This window comes from Bos javanicus, chromosome X (genome assembly GCF_032452875.1).
Source record: "Bos javanicus breed banteng chromosome X, ARS-OSU_banteng_1.0, whole genome shotgun sequence".
Lineage (NCBI taxonomy): Eukaryota > Metazoa > Chordata > Mammalia > Artiodactyla > Bovidae > Bos > Bos javanicus.
The window spans coordinates 95,978,012-96,000,360 of NC_083897.1; the positions used below are offsets into that span (position 1 = coordinate 95,978,012).

The 22,349-nt window shown below is 38.4% G+C and overlaps 1 long non-coding RNA gene across 2 annotated transcripts in view; it reads left to right on the forward strand.

The window, feature by feature from the left end:
* LOC133243402 (uncharacterized) overlaps positions 1-19,884 on the forward strand; it is a 40,885-nt gene extending 21,001 nt beyond the window's left edge. For both annotated transcript variants that reach the window (XR_009735073.1, XR_009735072.1), the window contains exon 3: positions 17,046-19,884. This is a non-coding gene — a long non-coding RNA (uncharacterized LOC133243402). The remainder of the gene's footprint in view (positions 1-17,045) is intronic.
* The last annotated feature ends 2,465 nt before the right edge of the window (positions 19,885-22,349 follow it).

Here is a 22,349-nt window from a genome sequence, read left to right on the forward strand (position 1 = left end):
TGTGCAAAAACTTTTAAGTTTAATTAGGTCCAACTTGTTTACTTTTGCTTTTATTTCCATTACTCTAGGAGGTAGATAGAGGATCCTGGTGTGATTTATGTCATAGACTGTTCTGCTAAGAGTTTTCTTCTAAGAGTTTTATAGTATCTCATCTTACATTTAGGTCTTTAATCCATTTTGAGTTTATCTTTGTGTATGGTGTTAAGAAGTGTTCTAATTTCATTCTTTTAACATGTATCTGTCCAGTTTTCCCAGCACCAATTATTGAAGAGACTATCTTTGCCCCATTGTATATTCTTCCCTCCTTTGTCAAAATTAAGGTGCCCATAGGTGCATGGGTTTATCTCTGGGCTTTCTATCTTGTTCCGTTTGTCTCTATTTCTGTTTTATGCCAGTACCATACTGTCTTGATGACTGTAGCTTTGTAGTATAGTCAAAAATCAGGAAAGTGGATTCTTCTGGTTCCATTCTTCTTTCTCAAGGTTGCTTTGGCTATTCAGGGTCTTTTCCATTTTCATGTGAATTATGAGATATTTTTGTTCTAGTTCTGTGAAAAATGCCATTTGTAATTTGAAATCTGTACTTCTTGTTTCAAAATAACAAAGGATCTCTCCAATGCTGCTGCTACAGTGATTTTGTTAAAATGCTATGGTCAATATGCCAGCAAATTGGGAAAACCCAACATTGGCTACAGGACTGGAAAAGGTCAGTTTTCATACCAATCCCAAAGAAAGCCGATGCCAAAGAATGTTAAAAGTAACACATAATTACACTCATTTCACATACTAGAAAGTAATGCTCAAAGTTCTCCACACTAGCCTTCAACAGTATGTGAACCAAGAACTTCCAAATGGTCAAGCTGGATTTAGAAAAGGCAGAGGGACCAGAGATCAAACTGCCTACATCTGGGGGATCATAGAAAAAGCAAGAGAATTCCAGAAAAACATCTACTTCATTGACTACTCTAAAGCCTTTGACGGTGTGGATCACATCAAACTGTGGATAATTCTTCAAGAGATGGGAATACCACCTTACCTGCCTCCTGTGAAACCTGTATGCAGGTCAAGAAGCGACACCTAGAACCAGATATGGAACAAGGGACTGGTTCCAAATTGGGAAAGGAGTACATCAAGGCTGTATATTGTCACCCTGCTTATTTAATTTATATGCAGAGTACCTCATGCAAAATGCCAGAGTGGATGAAGCACAAGTTGGAATCAAGATTGCTGGGGAAAATATCAATTAACTCAGATATGCAGATGACATCACCCTTATGGCAGAAAGTGAAGAGGAACTAAAGAGACTAGTGATGAAGATGAACGAAGAGGTTGAAAAACTTGGCTTAAAACTCAACATTCAAAAACTAAGATCACAGCATCCGATGCCATCACTTCATGGCAAGTAGATGGGGAAACAATGTAAACAGTGACAGACTTTATTTTCCTGGGCTCCAAGGAAAAGCTTTATTTTCCTGCAGTCACCATCACTGCAGATGGTGACTGCAGCCATGAAATTAAAAGATGCTTGCTCCTTGGAATAAAAGCTATGACCAAACTAGACAGCATATTAAAAAGCAGAGACATTACTTTGCCAACAAAGGTCCGTCTAGTCAAAGCTATGGTTTTTCCATTAGTCATGTATGAATGTGAGATTTGAACCATAATGACAGTTGAGTGCCAAAGATTTGATGTTTTTGAACTGTGGTATTGGAGAAGACTCTTGAGAGTCCCTTGACAGCAAGGAGATCCAAACAGTCCATCCTAAAGGAAATCAATCCTGAATACTCATTGGAAGGACTGATGCTGAAGCTGAAGCTCCAATACTTTGGCCACTTGGTGAGAAGAGCTGATTCATTAGAAAAGACCCTGATGCTGGGAAAGATTGAATGCAGGAGGAGAAGGGGATGACAGAGGATGAGATGGTTGGATGGCATCACCAATTCCATTGGCATGAGTTTGCACAAGTTCCGGGAGTTGGTGAAAGACAGGGAAGCCTGGCGTGCTGTAGTCCACGGGGTTGCAAAGAGTTGGACATGATTGAGTAACTGAACAACAACAGTGCATTTAACATTTCTTTTAATGATGACTTGATGGTGCTCATGTCTTTCAGCTTTTGTTTATCTGGGAGGCGTTTTACCTTTCCAACAAATCCAAATGAGATCCTTGCCACATAGAGTGTTCTTATTTGTACATTTTCTTCTTCCATTACTTTAAATATATTTTGCCACGTACTTTTGGCTTGTAGATTTTCTGTTGAAAAGTCATCTGAAAGCCATATGAAAGTATTTGCATATGTCGTGTGTTTCTTTTCTCTTGCTGCTTTTAATATTTATTCTTTATCTTTTGTTTTTGCCATTTTAACTACAGGGATTCTTGTTGATTTCCTTTTTAGGTTAATCCTATTTGTCACTCTCAGTGCTTCTTGGACTTATATCTGTTTTTGTTTTTGTTTTGTTTTCCCATGTTAGGGAATTTTTCAGGTATGTCTTCAGTTATGTTTTCAACCCATTTGTGTCTCTCTTCTCCTTCTGAAACCCCCCTAATGCAAATATTAGGGAGGTTGTGCCCTTGATGTTTTCCCAGAGGTCTCTTAAAAACACCACCTTTCTTTTCATTTTTTAAAATATCTCTATTCAGCATCAGTGTTTTCTGCTATTCTATTCCACCTCACTGGTTGGTTCCTCTATACTATTTAAAGTACTATGGTTTCCTCCTAGTGTATTTTCCTTTGCATTTGTTGTATTGTTCATCTTTGGTTGTTCTATATGTTTTCTAACTCATTGTCAAAATCTACTTAGCTACTTTCTCTGTGCATCCATTCTTCTCCTGAATTTTTTGTTCACCATTGTGATCACCATTCTGAATTCTTTTTTGGGCAGATTGCCTATGTCCACTTCACTCATCATTTTGAGTAGGTTCCTCTGTAAGCAAACTTATAGGTTACACAAACTTCTAATTGCTCTTAAGGGAAGGTTAAGTAGAAATACACAGGTGAGACACTGTGGTGAAGATGAGTAGCTGCAGTCTTTGGACATTCAGCAGAAAGTCCACAGAACATTCTCCAGGAGGACTGGTAGTGATATTGGTGAATCAGGCCTCAGTGCCCAATGAAATTTGCAAGATATAGCAATACAAGGTATCTGGTCAAGGTAGTACTATAAGAAAGAGTATTACTGTAGCAGCAGCATTGCAGAGATACTTTGTTATTTTGAAACAAGAAGTACTTCAGGATTTCAAGTCAAAAGGCACTGTTTTACAAAATTCCAATGGGATATATTGTATTATTTTATTGGAGACATTAATGTGTGTGGTGTGCATGGTATGGTGTAAAAGGGATTATGTTTCCTGCAGTTTGTGAGCAGAGTATCCATTTTTATTTTCTTTTTAAGGACAGGGTCTTGGTAGGGAAGACCCTGAGAACCTAAGTCAAATAAGTCTGTCACTGCACTTCTTATGAATAAGGCTGCCTATTTTATCCTATACATGTGAGTGCCTTGCCTGGGAAAAGAATTTGTGTTGGTAGCTAACTTAGATATGCATAAACTCAATTTATATGGAAATCCACCTAACTCATTTAACAGAGAACTAAAGAATGAACCTATTTTGTAAACATTAGTATCAGTTGAGGTTTACATGGTATATTACAATTTTGGAGACTTTCAAGTTGGCAGAGGAGTAAGATGGGAAGATCACCTTCAGCCCCACAAACATAAAACAAAAATTTATCTGCATGTAGAACAACTACAGAACACCTTCTGAATGATGGCAGAGGACCCTAGACTTCCAAGAAGTCAAGCCAATCTCATCAGAATGAGGTAGGGCAAAAGATAAAGATTTAAAAAAAAAAAAAAAAGGACAACAGATTTCAGGAAGGAGACCTGAGCCCCAAAAGGTGGTCGTGAAGCAGGAAAAGTTTCCACATACTTGGAAACCTGCTCACAGATGGGATCAGGGGAGCTTGGGAATCTCAGAGGAGAGCATAGCGACAGTTGCTCTAAAGGCAAACTCGAGAGAATTAATGACAGAGATAATTTGTGAATGGCACTTCCAAGCCATGAAACAACTTGCACACTTGCAGCAAGTGGTGGCTTGGAGCTCAGGCTCATGCTTCGGGGGTCAGACATCAGGAAGAGGACTGGGGTTGACTGCCGTGATGATACTCTGAGGGGGCTAGTATGACATATCTGAGGGAGTCCAGGGAAAAGCCTGGGCCTGTCAGAGAGGCAAAAGATCATTGCCACAGGAATATTCTGACACAGTAAGCCCACAGAACATAGGACTCTGCATTCACAAAGCCTGTAGGGGGATGAGCCACCTGTGGTCTGCAACTCCAGATGTAAGAAACATGGCATCAGTCCCACAGGCAGAAGACCAGAGGCCACTATGGTCTTGACCTCAGGGCTCTCAGCAGCAACCAAGCTATGAGTGGGCATGGGCCACTGCCCACATCTTCCTGGGAGTCAGATCAGCTTGGCTCTGCCAAGAGACCTACAACCAGGAGCCAACTCCCTGGGGAAGGCACATGAACCATCTTGGGCTGTAGCAACTTAACTGTAGGTCTCAGCTGGAGCAGGCACTCCCGATATATCCCAGCTGTATCTGCCATACCTTTCCCTCTCCCCAGCCCAACTGATCAAGTGAGCCCAAAAAATTGCTACATTCCCTCCCTCATGTCTGCACTGAGAATAGACAACAGAGAGTGGCTGACAAGCAAAGGCAAGCTGAAAGCCAAAGTGTAGTACCAGGGGCTGCATGAGTAAAGGAGAGATTGTGGAATTTAGGTGCAACTGTGGACTTTGGGAAAAAGTACAAACTGGTGTCAGGCAAGATGTGAGTCTGTGCTGAACCCACACTGCCCACAACAGGTCCAGAGACCTTCCTAAAAATACTGGAGGATGTTCTGAGTAGGCAGATTGACTGGAGCACACTGTGTGAAGAGGAAAAGAAAGGAATCACAAGGACATTCTTACTACCAGTCTGTCTCTATATTTCTCTCTTTTTTTCCTCTATCCAGTAAACATCGTTATCCAGATTCAAAGGAGAAATAAAAAACTTTATAGGTAAGCAAAAGTTAAGAGAATTCAGCACCACCAAACCAGTTTTAAAACAAATGGCAAAGGAACTTCTCTAGAAAGGACATATAAAAGAAAGAAAAGGCCTACAAAAACAAATAAAAAAATAAAATAAATGATAATAGGATCATACATATAAAGAATTACCTTAAAATATTAGTGAACTAAATGCTCCAACCAAAAGAAAGACACAGGTTGTGTGAATGGACACAAAAACAAGACCCCTATATATTCTGTCTAAAAGAGACCAACCTCAGACCTAGGGACACATACAGACTGAAAGTTAGGATCTGGAAAAAGATATTACATTCAAATGGAAATCAAAAGAAAGCTGGAGTAGTTATATTCATGTCAGATAAAATAGAGTTTAAAATAGAGACTGTTACAAGAGACAATGAAGGATATTACATAATGATCAAGGGATCAATCCAAGGAGATATAAAAAAACTATAAATATATATGCACCCAGTGTAGGAGCACCTCAATACATAAGGCAAATGCTAACAACTATTAAAGGGGAAATCAACAGTAGCACAATATTATTGGGGGACTTTAGTACTCCACTCACACCAATGGGCAGATCATCCAGATACAAAATAAATGAGGAGACATGGGCTTAACTGATACATTGGACTAAGTGGACCTATGCGGCATTTCATCCAAAAACGGTAGGTTTTGCGTGTGTGTGTGTGTGTGTGTGTGTGTGTGTACATGGAGCACTCTCCAGGATAGTTCACATCTTGGGTCACAAATCAAGCACTGGTAAATTTTTAAAAATTGAAATCATCTCAAGCATCTTCTCTGACCACAGTGCTGTAAAATTAGATATCAACTACAGGGGGAAAACAAACAAACAAACAAAAATACATGGAGGTTAAACAATACACTTCTGAATAAACAAGAGGTCACTGATGAAATAAAAAAGGAGATAAAAAAAATACCTAGAAGGAAATGACAATGAAAACACCACAACTCAAGACCTATGGGATGCACTGAAAGCAGTGCTAGGAGGGAATTTTGTAACAATATAAGCCTATCTCAAGAAAGAAGAGAAATAGCAAATAAATGACCTAACCTTAAACCTAAAGCGACTAGAAAAAGAAAAACAAAACAACTCCAAAGTTAGTAGAAGGAAAGACATCATAAAGATCAGAGCAGAAATAAATGAAAAAGAAATGAAGGGAACTATATCAAAGATCAGTAAAACTAAAAGCTGGTTTCTTTAGAAGATAAGCACATAAGACAAATCATTAGCCAGACTCATCAAGAAAAGAAAGAAGACTCAAATCAATAAAATTAGAAATAAAATATAAGTTACAACAGACAATAAGAAATAAGGACCATAAGAGACTAACTACTATGAGAAACTATATGCTGATAAAATGGACAACCTGAAAGAAATGGACAAATTCTTAGAAAAGTATAACCATCCAAAACTGAACCAGGAAGAAAGAATATTTGAGCAGGTGATCACAAGCAGGGAAACTGGAACTGTAATGAAAAGGAAAAAAAGAAAGAAAGAAATACTCAGGGCCATATGGCTTCATAGGGAAATTCTACCAAAATTTCAGAGAAGAGCTAATACCTATCCTGCTCAAACTCTTCCAGAAAATTTCAGAGGAAGGAAAATTCCAAAACTCATTGTATGAGGTCACCATTACCCTGATATCAAAATCAAATAAAGATGCCCCCACACACACACACAGAAAATTACAGGCCAATATCACTGATGAACATACATGTAAAAATCCTCAGCAAAAGTCTAGCAAACAACACATTAAAAAGACCATACATCATGATGAAGTGGGCTTTATTCCAGGGATGAAAGCATCTTTCAATATAGACAAATCAATCAATGTGATACACCATATCCTCTGTCCATGGGATTTCCGTCCTCCATCCATGGGATTTTCCAACAAGAGTACTGGAGTGGGTTACCATTTCCTTCTCCAGGAGATCTTCCAGACCCTGGGATTGAACCTAGGTCTCCCAAATTGCAGGCAGACTTTAATGTGTGAGCCACCAGGGAAGCCCCGAAGAAGGAATGTACCTCAACACTGTTGTTCAGTTGCTCAGTCATATCCAACTCTTTGCAACCCCATGGACTGCAGCACACCAGGCTTCCCTGTCCTTCACCACCTCCTGGAGCTTGCTCAAACTCACGTTCATTGAGTTGGTGATGCCATCCAACTGTCTTGTCCTCTGTCATCCTCTTCTTTTCCTGCCTTCTAATTTCCTAATATCAGGGTCTTTTCTAATGAGTCAGCTCTTCTCACCAGGTGGCCAAAGTATTGGAGTTTCAGCTTCAGCATCAGTCCTTCCAATGAATATTCAGGACTGATTTCCTTTAAGATGGACTGGTTGGACCTCCTTGCTGTCCAAGGGACTCTCAAGAGTCTTCTCCAACACCACAGTTAAAAAGAATCAATTCTTCAGTGCTCAGCCTTCTTTATGGTCTAACTCACATCCATATATGAATATTGGAAAAACCAGAGCTTTGATTAGATGGACATTTTTTGGCAAAGTAATGTCTCTGCTTTTTAATTATGTCTAGGTTTGTCATAGCTTTTCTTCCAAGAAGCATATGTCTTTTAATTTCATGGCTGCAGTTGCCATCTGCAGTGAATTTGGAACCCAAGAAAATAAAGTCTGTCACTGTTTCCATTCTTTCCCCATCTGTTTGCCATGAAGTGATGCAACTGGATGCCATGTTCTTAGTTTTTTGAATATTGAGTTTCAAGCCAGCTTTTTCACTTTCCTGTTGCACCTTCATCAAGAGGCTCTGTAGTTCTTCTTCATTTTCTGCCATAAGGGTAATGTCATCTACATATCTGAGGTTATTGACATTTCTTCTGGCAATCTTGATTCCAGCTTCTGCTTCATCCAGCCTGGCATTTTCCATGATGTACTCTGTATATCAGTTAAATTAGCAGGGTGACAATATACAGCCTTGATGTACTATTTTCCCAATTTGGAACCAGTCATTTTTTTTCCATGTCCAGTTCTAGCTACTTCTTCTTGACCTGCATGCAGGTTTCACAGGAGGCAGGTAAGGTGGTCTGGTATTCCCATCTCTTGAAGAATTTTCCACAGTTTCTGATAATCCATACAGTCCAGGCTTTAGTATAGTGAATGAAGCAGAAGTAGATGTTTTCCTGGAATTCTTGTTCATTTTCTATGATCCACCAGATGTAGGCGGTTTGATCTCTGGTTCCTCTGCCTTTTCTAAATCCAGCTTGAACGTCTGAAAGTTCTTGGTTCATGTACTGTTGAAGCCTGGCTTGTAGAATTTTGAGCATTACTGTACTAGCGTGCGTTCAGTTCAGTTCAGTCGCTCAGTCATGTCCTACTCTTTGCGACCCCATGAGCCACAGCATACCAGGCCTCCCTTTCCATCACCAACTCCCAGAGTTCACCCAAAGCCATGTCTATTGAGTCACTGATGCCATCCAACTGTCTCAACCTCTGTTGTCCCCTTCTCCTCCTACCCTCAATCTTTCCCAGCATCAGAGTCTTTTCAAATGAGTCAGCTCTTCACACCAGGTGGCCAGAGTATTGGAGTTTCAGCTTCAGCATCAATCCTTCCAATGAATATTCAGGACTGATCTCCTTTAGGATGGACTGGTTGGATCTCCTTGCAGTCCAAGGGACTCTCAAGAGTCTTCTCCAACAACACAGTTCAAAAGCATCAATTATTCAGTGCTCAGCTTTCTTTATAGCCCAACTCTCACATCCACACATGACCACTGGAAAACCATAGCCTTGACTAGATGGACCTTTGTTGGCAAAGTAATGTCTGCTTTTCAATATGCAGTCTAGGTTGATCATAACTTTCCTTCCAAGGAGCAAGCATCTTTTAATTTCATGGCTGCAATCAACATCTACAGTGATTTTGGAGCCCAGAAAAATAAAATCAGTCACTGTTTCCCCATCTATTTGCCATGAAGTGATGGGACCAGATGCCATGATCTTAGTTTTCTGAGTGTTGAGCTTTAAACCAACTTTTTCACTCTCATCTTTCATTTTCATCAAGAGGCTCTAGTTCTTCTTCACTTTCTGCCATAAGGGTGGTGTCATCTGCATATCTGAGGTTACTGATATTTCTCTCAGCAATCTTGATTCCAGCCTGTGCTTCCTCCAGCCCAGTGTTTCTCATGATGTACTCTGCATATAAGTTAAATAAGCAGGGTGACAATATACAGCCTTGACGTACTCCTTTTCCTATTGGAACCAGTCTGTTGTTTCATGTCCAGTTCTAACTGTTGCTGCCTGACTTGCATACAAGTTTCTAAAGAGGCAGGTCAGGTGGTCTGGTATTCCCATCTCTTTCAGAATTTTCCACAGTTTATTGTGATCCACACAGTCAAATGCTTTGGCATAGTCAATAAAGCAGAAATAGATGTTTTTCTGAAACTTTCTTGCTTTTTCAATGAGCCATTGGATGTTGGCAATTTGATCTCTAGTTCCTCTGACTTCTAAAACCAGCTTGAACATCTAGAAGTTCAAAATTCATCTATTGCTGAAACATGGCTTGGAGAATTTTAAGCATCACTTTACTAGCGTGTGAGATGAGTGCAATTGTGGAGTAGTTTCAGCATTCTTTTAAATTGCCTTTTTTTGGGAATGGAATGAAAACTCACTTTTTTCTAGTCCTGTGGCCACTGCTGAGTTTTCCAAATTTGTTGGCATATTGAGTGCAGCACTTTCACAGCATCATCTTTCACGATTTGAAATTCCATCACCTTCACTAGCTTTATTCGTAGTGATGCTTCCTAAGGCCCATTTGACTTCACACTCCAGGATGTCTGGCTCTACGTGAGTAATCACACCATCACGATTATCTGGGTCGTGAAGATCTTTTTTGTACGGTTATTCTGTGTATTCTTGCCACCTCTTCTTAATATCTTCTGCTTCTCTTAGATAACTACCATTTATGTCCTTTATTGAGCCCATCTTTGCGTGAAATGTTTCTTTGGTATCTCTAATTTTCTTGAAGAAATCTCTAGTCTTTCCCATTCTATTGTTTTCCTCTACTTCTTTGTATTGATCCCTGAGGAAGGCTTTATTATCTCTCCTTGCTATTCTTTGGAACTCTGTATTCAAATGGGTATATCTTTCCTTTTCTCCTTTCCTTTTTGCATCCCTTCTTTTCACAGCTATATGTACGGCTTCCTCAGACAGCCATTTTGCTTTTGTGCATTTCTTTTTCTTGGGGATGGTCTTGATCCCTGTCTCCTATACAATGTCACGAACCTCCATCCATAATTCATCAGGCACTCTGTCTATCAGATCTAGTCGCTTAAATCTATTTCTCACTTCCACTGTATAGTCATAAGGGATTTGATTTAGGTCATATCTGAATGGTCTGGTGGCTTTCTCTACTTTCTTCAATTTCAGTCTGAATTTGGCAATAAGAAGTTCATGATCTGAGCCACAGTCAGCTTCCAATCTTGTTTTTGCTGACTGTACAGAGCTTTTCCATCTTTGGCTGCAAATAATATAATCAGTCTTATTTCAGTGTCGACCATCTGGCGATGTCCATGTACGAGATGAGTGAAATTGTGCAGTGATTTGGACATTCTTTGACATTGCCTTTCTTTGGGATTGAAATGAAAACTGACCTTTTGCAGTCTTGTGGCCATGGCTGAGTTTTCTAAATTTTCTAGGATATTGAATGCAGCACTATAACAACATCATCTTTTAGGATTTTAAATAGTTCAACTGGAATTCCATCACCTTTACTAGTTTTTTTCATAGTGATGCTTCCTAAGTTCTACTTCACTTTACACTCCAAGATGTCTGGTTCTAAGTGAGTGATCACGCTATGGTGGTTATCTAGGTCAATAAGATCTTTTAAAAATATTTCTTCTGTGTATTCTTGCCACCTCTGTTTAATATCTTTTGCTTCTAAAGACCATATACTAGGTGGCACTAAAGTAAAGAACCCAGTGCCAATGCAGGAGACATAAGAGATGTGGGCTCGATCCCATGTCAGGAAGATCTCCTTTAAGAGGGCATGGCAATCCACTCCAGTATTCTTGCTTGGAGGATCCTACAAACAGAGGCGTCTGGCAGGCTAAAGTCCATAGGATTACAATGAATTGGACATGACTGAAGCAACTTTGCACAGCACAGAACAGTACATGAAAAACCCATAGCAGACATCATCCTTGATGGTGAAAAGCTGAAAGCATTTCCTCTAAAATCAATAACAAAACAAAAGTGACCACTCTTGCCACTAGCATTCAACATAGTTTTGGAAGTCCTAACCATGGCAATAAGAAAAGAAAAACAAAAGTAATCAAGATTGGAAAAGAAGAAGTAAAAAACTCTCAGTAGATGATATTATAGTATACATAGAAAACCCTAAAAATGCCACCGCAAATTTTCTAGTACTTATCAGTGAATATAACAAAGTTGCAGGATATAAAATTAACATACAGAAGTCTCTTGCATTCCTATATTTTAATAATGAAAAATAAGAATCAGAAATTAAGGAAAGAATAGCATTCACCATTGCAATAAAAAAAGGAAATACTGAAGAATAAATCTACCAAAAGAGACAAAAGACCTGTATGCAAAAACTAAAACACTGATGAATGAAATCAAAGATAACACAAACAAATGGAAAGGTATACCATGTTCTAGGATTGGAAGGCTCAATATTGTGAAAATGGCTATTCTACCCAAAACAATCTACAGATTCAATGCAATACTTACCCAACTACAAATGGTATTTTTCACAGAACTAGAATGAAAACTTTCACAGCTTGTATGGAAACACAAAAGGCCCTGAATATTCAGTGTCTTGAGAAAGAAGAATGGAGCTGGAGGAATCGACCTTCCTGACTTCAGACTCTACAAAAAAGCTACAGTCATCAAATACAGTGCTGAAACAAAAACAGAAATACAGACCAATGGAACAAGCTAGAAAGCTCAGAGTTAAACCCACACAACTGTGGGCACCTTATATGTGACAAAATAAGAAAGAATATACAGTGGAGAAAGACAGTCTTTTCAATAACTGGTGCTGGGAAAACTAGAATTAAAATTAGAATCATCCCTAATACCATACCGAAAGATCAACTCAAAATGTGTGGTTAAAGACCTAAATGTAAGACCAGAAACTATAAAATTCATAGAAGAAAACTTAGGCAGAACTCTTTTTGAAATAAATCAAAGCAAGGTCCTCTATGACACATATCCTAGAGTAATGGAAATAAAAACAAAAGGAAACAAATGGGACCTAGTTTAACTTAAAAGCTTTTGCACCACAAAGGAAACTATAAACAAGGTAAAAAGACAACCCTCAGAATGGGAGAAAATAACAGCAAATGAAACAACCGAAAAAGGATTAATCTTCAAAACATATAAGCAACTCATTCAACTCAATAGTGGAAAAACAAACAACCCAATCAAAAGTGGACAAAAGACATAAACAGACATTTCTCCAAAGAAGACACACAGATGGCTAATGAACATTTGAAAAGGTACTAAGCATCAGCGTCACTCATTATTCAATTCGTTTCAGGTCAGTCACTCAGTCGTGTCCAACTCTATGCGACCCCTCCTTGAATCACAGCACGCCAGGCCTCCCTGTCCATCACCAACTCAAAGAGTTCACCCAAACTCATGTGCATCAAGTTGGTGATGCCATCCAGCCATCTCCTCCTCTGTCGTCCCTTCACCTCGTGCCCCCAATCCCTCCCAGCCTCAGGGTCTTTTCCAATGAGTCAACTCTTCACATGAGGTGGCCAAAGTATTGGAGTTTCAGCTTCAGCATCAGTCCTTCCAATGAACATCCAGGACTGGTCTCCTTTAGGTTGGACTGGTTGGATCTCCTTGCAGTCCAAGGGACTCTCAGGAGTCTTCTCCAACACCACAGTTCAGAAACATCAATTCTTCGGTGCTCAGCTTTCTTCACAGTCCAACTCTCACATCCATACATGACCACTGGAAAAAACCATAGCCTTAACTAGACGGACCTTCATTGGCAAATTAATATCTATGCTTTTTAATATGATATCTAGGTTGGTCATAACTTTACTTCCTCATTATTAGAGAAATTCAAATCAAAACTACAATGAGGTATCACCTCACACCTGTCAGAGTTGACACAATCAAAATCTCTACAAACAATTGAAAGGTTGTTGCTGAACCATGAAAGACTCTGGGATTCTTGGCCTCTGGAGGAGGAGAATTCAATCCAGAGCCAGAGACAAGGCTTGATCACTTAGAGCTTTTTGTGTAATAAAGTTTTATTAAAGTATAAAAGAGATAAAGAAAGCTTCTGACAAAGACATCAGAAGGGAAAAAAGAGTGCCCCCTCGCTAGTGTTAGAAAGGGAGTTATATACTTTTTAATTAGTTATTACAATGAATCAAAAGAATGTCTGGAGATTGTAAAGATCTTACTAGACCCACTCCCATAATTTACATTTTAAGATAACAGGATTAGCCAGAAGGTTTTCAGGAAGGAGAACCTATTTGTAGGGCAGCAATGGAGACCCACCTAGATAGCATATTAAAAAGCAAAGACTACTTTGTCAACAAGGTCCATCTAGTCAAGACTATGGTTTTTCCTATAGTTATGTGTGGATGTGAAAGTTGGACTATAAATAAAGCTGACCACAGAAGAATCAATGCTTTTGAACTGTGGTGTTGGAGAAGACTCTTGAGAGTCCCTTGGACTGCAAGAAGATCCAACCAGTCCATCCTAAAGGAGATTAGTCCTGGGTGTTGATTGGAAGGACTGATGTTGAAGCTGAAACTCAAATATTTTGGGCACCTGATGTGACAAACTGACTCATTTGAAAAGACCCTGATGTTGGGAAAGATTGAAGGCAGGAGGAGAAGGGCACAACAAAAGTTGAGATGGTTAGATGGCATCACCAAGTCAATGGACATGGGTTTGGGTAAACTCTGGGAGTTGGTGATAGACAGGGAGGCCTGGTGTGCTGCAGTTCATGGGGTTGTAAAGAGTTGGACACGACTCAGAGACTGAACTGAACTGAAATGAATGGAGACACAGACGTAGAGAACAGACTTGTGGACACAGTAGGGGAAGGAGAGGATTGGATGAATTGAGAAAGTAGCATTGAAACATACATTCAGTTCAGTTCAGTCACACAGTTGTGTCCAACTCTCTGTGACCCCGTGGACTGCAGCATGCCAGGCCTCCCTGTCTATTGCCAACTCCCAGAGTTCATTGAAACTCAAGTCCATTGAGCCAGTGATGCCATCCAACCATCTCATCCTCTGTCTTCCCCTTCTCTTCCTGCCTTCAATCTTTCCCAGCATCAGGGTCTTTCAAATGAGTCAGTTTGTCACATCAGGTGGCCAAAGTATTGGAGTTTCAGCTTCAGCATCAGTCCTTCCAATGAATACCCAGGACTGATTTCCTTTAGGATGGACTGGTTGGATCTCCTTGCAGTCCAAGGGACTCTCAAGAATCTTCTCTAACACCACAGTTCAAAAGTATCAATTCTTTGGTGCTCAGCTTTCTTTATAGTCCAACTCTGACATCCATACATGACTACTGGAAAAACCATAGCTTTGACTATGTATTTAAAATAGATAGCTAGTAGTAATTTGCTGTATGATGCAGGGAGCTCAAATCCAAAGCCCTGTGACAACATATAGGAGTGGGACAAGGTGGGATGTGGGAGGGAGGTTCAAGAAGTGGAGGACATGTATATCTGTGGCTGATGTATGGCAAAATGCAACACAATGTTGTAAATAAATTAGTTATTTAAATAATATGTTTCAAGAAAATATTCTAGGATGAAAAACTTGAATTTCAATATTTAAAGATCATCAAATTCCCTTAATGATGGATAAGAAGAAACTCTCTACACATGTACGATTATTAATTCTTAATAGAAATTCTAATGAAATAAATGCAAATGAAAAGCTTAGAAGTCTTCAGAGGGAAAAACATTTCACATACAAAATATTTCCAATATGCATAGTATTGAAATTCTCAGTAGAAATTCTAAATGCTAGAAGAAGATAGAGTGATCTCCTAATAATCCAGAGGAAGAGTGATTTCAACTCAAAAGCTCACCTTTATCAAATGGGAAGATAAAGTTATCCTCAGACATGTAATGAAAATCTGAATAATTCCCATGAACCTTGGGAATATTAAAGGGTATGCTCCATTAAATTAGGAAGTAAACTGAGAAATGGAAAGTCTTGGGTTTCAGACAACAATAGATCCATGGAAGAGGAAGAAGGGGTGAAGGAGAGGAGACATTCAAGATGAGATTTGTGCAGCTAAGCAGGCAATTAGTGTGAATGGAAGTGGAGGACAGAGACTGAAGCTGGGATGGCCTAACAAGGAAAACATGGCAGAATTCTGAAGTATTTGCAATTTCCATAGGATATTTATATGCCACAGGAGCAAATTAAACAACCAAATAATACGTTAATATTAGAAATTAGACCTGATTAATCCTAGGGGTGGGGTGGGGAAAGAAAGCTGTGTCTCTAATAAAGAAGTGTAACCACAGTTTTACTGATAAGTCAGTTCTCAATATTTATACTGTTGTAGTAATATAAATATTGAATGTTAGCTTAACACCTTGCCTGTATTAATTTCCTTCTTTGTGGAAAAAATGAATAATCTTTACATGTGCCTGCTAAGTCACTTCAGTTGTGTACGACTTTGCAACCCCATGGACTGTAGCCTGCCAGGCTCCTCTGTCCATTGGCTTCTCCAGGCAAGAATACTGGAGTGGGTTGCCATGCCCTCCTCCAGGGGATCTTCTCAACCCAGAGATTGGACCCATGTATCTTAAGTCTCCTGCATTGACAGTCAGGTTCTTTACCACTAGCGCCACCTGAGAAGCTCCTATTTTAAACATAACCATGTGGCTTCCCTTGTAGCTCAGCTGGTAAAGAATCTGCCTGCAGTGGAAGAGACTCTGATTCGATTCCTGGGTAGAGAAGATTCCCTGGAGAAGGGATGGGCTTTCCTGTTGGCTCAGACAATAAAGCATCTGCCTGCAATGAGGGAGACGTGGTTTCAATCCCTGGGTTGGGAAGATCCCCTGAAGGAGGGTATAGCAACCCACTCCAGTATTCTTGCCCAGAGTATCCCCATGGACAAAGCAGCCTAGTGGGCTACAGTTCATGGGGTTTCAAAGAGTCCGACATGATTCAACTACTAAGCACACACACACTCTTTGTATGCCATGTGAAGAAATAAAATTTGTTTTGTTTTTCCCCTATACTATAATCTCGTCCCTAGTAGACTGTTTACATCAAACATACACACACACACACACACACACACACACACACACATATATATATATATATATATATATATATATATATACACACACACATAGCTTTCTAGAATAATATGCAAGTAAGTGTATTTTATAGCTTGGTTATATTATATGTAATTATGCACTTTCTGTATGTATTTTTTAACTGTAAATTTAATGATTCATGCTTTTCAACAAAGTAAGAAAATTCAGGTTACCATTTACATATTTGGCACTCAGGGTGTATTTCTTATCATTTTGTCTTTTAAGAGTGATTTGTATGTTTGTGAGCTCAGTGTACATGGAGCCCTATACTCTTAAATGTGTACTATAAGTACAATGATCATAATCAAGTCATTTCTTCAGTGTGTCATTACAATGCAGATATTTGATTAAGATTAAATATTTAAAATGTCAAAAAAGTTTTGTGTGTTGTAACAATGGAATTGGGGCATAAAAATAATAAAACAGGAATTTTATATTAAGGTGCTCTGGGACAATCCAGAGGGATGGGGTGGGGAGGTGGGAAGGGGGTTCAGGATGGGGGGACACATGTGCACCTATGGCTGATTCATGTCAATGTATGGCAAAAACCATCACAATATTGTAATTATCCTCCAATTAAAACATTAATTAATTTTTAAAAATAAAATAATGTTCTATATAATGTATATTGATATGTTTTTTTTTCTATTCCTTTAGAGAAATTGAAACAAATGGAGTACTAACAAATAGATACAATAGGAGGCAATTTCTCAACTTACAATGCATTTGCTCAATTGCTGAGGCTGAGGAATGACTGTTATGATAAAGTATGAATGAACTAATCTTTTCTTGAATAAGAAGAACAGTTCTGGGTGAAAATGCTTTCATTTTTCCTCCTCACTTTTTATAAGCTCCATTGACAATGACAACAAATGAAAAATATTGTGGAAAAGCCGAGACAAACAACTTCTTTAAAAACAGCTGTGTGAACTTTCGTACTAATGACTCCCTACCCAGCTCCTTCTCCTTGAGAGGGAGACATTTCTCATTTTATACAAGAAAGCAGTTTGTCATAAGAGTCCTTGAATTAAACCTTCAGAATAAAAGGAAGTTCAGAAACTATTTGAAGAGTCTTAGAAGCAATGCAAGCCACACTCTCAGGTTTATGTCAATTGATGTGGTAACAAATTCCCAAGAGCTCTTTCCCAAGACCTCTGATTGCAGGCAGCATTCAGTACTGAAGGATGATGACACACCAGCATTACAAGCATCCTAGAAGAATATGGGGGCAAGCTGTTGGCAGCAAACTACACCTACCTGGTTCAGTTCATGAACTGGCTGAACCCATTTGAAGCTTTTTATACTTGAGTTTAGCAGAAAAAATGGTACATCGAAGTGAGGTCAAGGAAAACAGCCATTTCCAAAATTAAAATGATAATTTGGACTTGCTAATATGCCTTACAAGTTAACCGATAGTGTTTCCTGACCTGGATTTTTCATATATAAGCTTTAGATCATAAGGTCCAAATAAATTTATAATTATAAGACAAACTTATACAGCTTCTATAAGGACTTAGATGACCATGAACACATACCAAAAAGAACAAGGAACAAGTTTTGAAATGAGAATGAGACAGTGACAAAAAAGTAATAAGATTGGTTTTTATATATTTATGAAGACCTAAGTTTATCAGATAAACTTAAAGCTATGCTTTATACACATCTGTTTTGTAGACAATGTAGATGACTAAAAAGTGAACTAGAATTGCCATAAAAAGAAAAAATGAACATAAAACTTAACTGCTACTGCTAAGTCACTTCAGTCGTGTCCAACACTGTGCGACCCCATAGACGGCAGCCCACCAGGCTCCCCTGTCCCTAGGATTCTCCAGGCAAGAGTACTGGAGTGGGTTGCCATTTCCTTCTCCAATGTGTGAAAGTGAAAAATGAAAGTGAAGTCACTCAGTCATGTTCGACTCTTTGCGACCCCATGGACTGCAGCCTAAGCGGTTTCTAAAACACTATTGGGATAAATAGATTGCCAGATAAAATACGGGGTGCTCAGTTCAACTTGAGTTTCAGAGAGACAATAAATATTTTTAGTATAAATATGTTGTAAGTATTGCAGTTTTTAGTCTGTTAAATTAGTATATTTTAGTGTTTAGTATCACATAATATGTATTATGTATATTGCACATGTATGTCCTAAATATTGCATGGAACATAGTTAAACTAAAATGTTAGTTGACTGTTCCATACATCAGCGTCACTTTTGCTGTCTCGTACACAGGGTTATTGTTAGCATCTTTCTAAATTCTATATATATGGTATGGGGAGGGAGGAGGGTTCAGGATGGGGAGCACATGTATACCTGTGATGGATTCATTTTGATATTTGGCAAAACTAATACAATTATGTAAAGTTTAAAAATAAAATAAAATTAAAAAATAAAATAAAATGTTAGTTGATATCTATATGAGATTCAAATTTAAACGACTGTACTTTTGTTTGCTAAATCTGCAAACCTAGATGGAGAGAGATCATTCTGGATAAGCCAGCAAGGTTTTTGGGAGAATATATTTTCCAAGAATTTGGGAAACTTTTGAGTCTTCAATCAGCTGTGCGATTTTGAGCTTGTCTGATTCTTAGTTTTCAGTTGTCAGTTAAATCATTTAAAGTATTATTGGTTTCACTTTTATGATTTATAAATATTCAAAATTAAAATGTCTTATTATTTGAAAAAAAAATCAGAGTTAATAGATTAAATAAGTTTTGGATCAAACTATATTATACCATGTATCAAAAATAATATGGTCAATATAACCCAGGCAGTAAAATTGCTTATTTCTTCTATTTATATAATAAGTTGTATTTAGCTCTCATTACCTTTATGGGCTTTTATGGAAATATGCTTATGAGAGATATACCTACCACCTACCTCCCTGTTTCAACCTCCCACTGACATTAACACCCTAGGAGGAGAAGGACCAAAGAGAAGCATGCTTTTTTATATACATAGGAGATGAAGTCAGTTGAGGTGATGGGGAGAGCACTATAAGAAACGACGACCAAGCTGGCTATTGGAGGGAAGCTGTAGTTTCTTTACTTCTTATTATTATGTTTGTACAGCTTTATTTCTTATTATATTTTGAGACCCAATTTAATCACTCATGGCTTTGAACAAATTGAAAAACCAAAGATGTGTTTTTGGCATCAGTCAAGTCTTGGTCTGTTGAGATTATATTAGCTGCAGGTCATATTCATCCTGAGGATGATCCTCCCATTTAGGAGATTTTTATAACTTGAGGTCAGGAATATCTCCCAGATACATTGGCTCAGGCTTTTACTTCTGTGTGTGTGTGTGTGTGTGTGTGTTTATGTAAATACTTTTAGTCACAGTTCACAGACCCCGTGTGTGTGTGTGTGTGTGTGTGTGTGTGTGTGTGCTTATGTAAATACTTTTAGTCACAGTTCACAGACCCCTACTGTCATTCATTAGGAGCTCTGAATATTTGTTATCTGTTCTACTCCTGAAGTGATTTAAGTTTGAATTACCTCTTTCAGGCACTAAAAAAGAAGCAAAAATCATATTTAAGCATTCTCTTTGATATTTTTACTTATGTAGTAAGATATAGAAATAAAGGAGAATGAGCTGAATCAGAAACCCGCCACTGGCTCTTGTACTTGTATGTACAGTACTGGATGGAGATAAACTATTATCAATCAGTCATTAGTTCATACTATTCTGAATATTAGTTAAGAATTAACAAGAATCTCTAAAAAAGTTTTGCTACATCCTTCAGTATAAGTGAAGTTTTTTCTTGAGAACTTTTATCAACACCTATACATTAAACTTTGAGCATCACTGATACCACCAAAGAAGATTCTGTAATCTCTTTGATAATACTGTCTTATCACCTGAATATAATAGGGAAAATGTTACTATATTATATCATCTGAATATTATAGGGGAAAACAACATGGAGAGAAAACCAATTCTAGGTCTGTAACAGCTTACTTTTAGTATTAAAATTTATTTACTCAATTAAATTTTCTTTTAATATCACCCAATCCTGACCATGCACAAAACTCTTGTTTCAGATTTCTTTTCCAGCAAACCTTCTACAATTTTCCTTTTTACTTTCAAATTTTGTCCTATTAACCCTTTTTTTGTTTGTTTGTTTTCTTTCCAGGAAAAAATTACTTTCTTTTCCCTTTAAACTGCATTTCTATTCCTTGTATCTTTCTCCCTTTCATACAAAGATGTGACCCTTATTAATTTTATTACTTTTAATTACATATAATATCTAGAACTCTTAACTTTTAAAGACTTTTCCCTTTCTTTTTCTTCTGGTTTTGAATCTACTTGATTGAGTTAATTAGACTTTCTCAAGTCCTTGTGGGTTGTACTTACATTTCTGCTTTGTAGAGATTTGTAAAACAAAAATAGTTGCTTTTAATTTCCCAAAGAACATTTCTGCTACCTAAATTCTATACAAAGATTGATTTGTATAGCTACATTTTCTTTAATTTGTCTCTTTATATCTTCAAGAAGATTTCCAACTAAACTAGAAATCAAGAATTCTACGAGAACTTCAGAGTTCAATTTATAATGCCTTTAAAAGTTTGGACCAAGTCCCTTTTTCTGTATACACAAGTTAAACCCAGTGCAATTTATCCTAGAGGCAAAGAAAAACTCCATTATTGGTAGTATTAGCTCCTTGATATTAGCTTCATGTTATGTGAGTTCAGGTAAGCCTGATGGTTTCCTTTAGCATTGAGAAGTGGAGTATTTCTGCAATGTCAGTAAACAAGGATGGTAAAGCCATCAGCAACCCTCCAAATGTGAATTTCTGAGCCCTGGAGGCACCCAGGAAGAAGAAAAAGACCTGCTATCTGGAAGTAATAAGGTTGCAGGCACTACCTGTGGTGAGCACTGAGGGGCTCAGGATGTGAAAAATGCAAGATTCTGGCCCCAGATAGCTGAGATGCATACGAAAGGAATGATTTCAGTGAGTCCAGACTCATGCATCTTCCCATACATGGAATAGCACTAAATTCCTTGATACTTGTTTTTCTTTAATTCACAAAGATACTTTTGATGTTAAAACTACCTGTCCTTTGTTGCAAACTTCTATATAACCTGACTCCCCCCTGCCCCTTTCTCCTCAGAGCAATTCTCTGAGGGCTACTTGAGATGCTGCCTCCTGGGCTTAAGACCTTAAAATTTCCACTAAATAAAACATAACTCTCAACTTTTAGGATGTCACGATTTTTTAAGTGAACAGCTATGGCAATCAATGAAGGCAGCAGAGCAGATTCTTTTCCTCCACCTGAACTCTACAAGGATCTAGAGCCTTGATACCAGCAGTGGCCCCTTTTGCCCATCTGCCTCCTCTGGGAGTCCAGACAGATTTAAGTGAGGCTCTCCTGGTTCTCAGATCTTCTGTACTGGTTGATGATCCTGAGTTTTATTTGATGGAGTATAGCAGGTACCTACCCTCTCTCACTTGAAAGACACTGGGGCATACTCACTCAAGGTCTAGATACTGGGTGGGGCTTGGTTAAAAGATACCAGGAATATCCACCCAGTTGAAAGATATTGGGAGGAGGTTGATTGAAAAATACCAGGAAAAAAAAAAAGAGAAAGATACCAGGGAATATCCACTCAGTGGAAAGGTGGGGAGGGCTCAGTTGAAAGATACAGAGGAATACCTGGGGCTTGGTTGAAAGATACCAAGGTTGCTCCATTGTAGGAGACTGTGTGGTCTGTGCTGGGTAGTTAGGTAAGAGGCTGATCTTATCTGATGCTTTTCCTCAATTCGGCTGCCTTCACAGAATTTATTGGACAAAAAAAAAAAAAAAAGTGAAGATACTGCATGAGAGCTTTGCTCTAAAGTAAAGGGACAAGACTCCTCCCAGCTAGTTATGGTTTTCTCAGGTGACTGAGAAATTTACAGTGGTGGTGGAGGCTGAGTCCTCTTACCATGAAATGGTCCCATAGGGAAACTTACTTATTAA